Source organism: Ananas comosus, linkage group 14 (assembly GCF_001540865.1).
Source record: "Ananas comosus cultivar F153 linkage group 14, ASM154086v1, whole genome shotgun sequence".
Lineage (NCBI taxonomy): Eukaryota > Viridiplantae > Streptophyta > Magnoliopsida > Poales > Bromeliaceae > Ananas > Ananas comosus.
The window spans coordinates 3,397,286-3,397,921 of record NC_033634.1 but is presented as its reverse complement, the minus strand read 5'-3'; positions in this window follow the sequence as shown (position 1 = coordinate 3,397,921).

The following is a 636-nucleotide window of genomic DNA, read 5'->3' as shown; positions in this document are numbered from 1 at the left end:
TTTTTTTGTCTTTTTTTTTTTTTTTTTTTTTTTTTTTTTTTTTTTTTTTTTTTTTTTTTTTTTTCTTGTTGGTTAAAGGGTTCTTTTGGTCCTCAAACTATGAGAGTATCATATTTCGGTCCTTAAATTTAATTTATTATGATTTTTCGCTCGAATTCTATAATTTTTTATAACTAAGTTCTAAAACAATTAGGTGGCTATGTTTTTATGTAGAAGTATTTTTTTTTGCTAAATTACAGTTTTGGTCCTTGAACTATGTAAGCGTCACATTTAGATTCTTAAACTTTAATTTATTATAATTTTATGTTGGAACTTTATAAATTATTATAACAAAGTTCTATAAGATAATTAGTTAGCTAAATATTGGATATATTTTTAATGTAGAAGTTCTTTTCTTTTTTGTTGCTAAATTACACTTTTGGTCCTCAAACTATGAAAGCGTCAAATGTGGATACTTCAAGTTTAATTTATTATACTTTTTTGGTTGGAATGTTATAAATTATTTTAACTAAGTCCTACAAAACAATTAGTTGGTTAAATATTTGATATGTTTTTAATATAGAAGTTTTTTTGAAAATTACACTTTTGCTCCTCAAATTATGAGTGTTATATTTCGATTCTTAAAATTTAATTTAC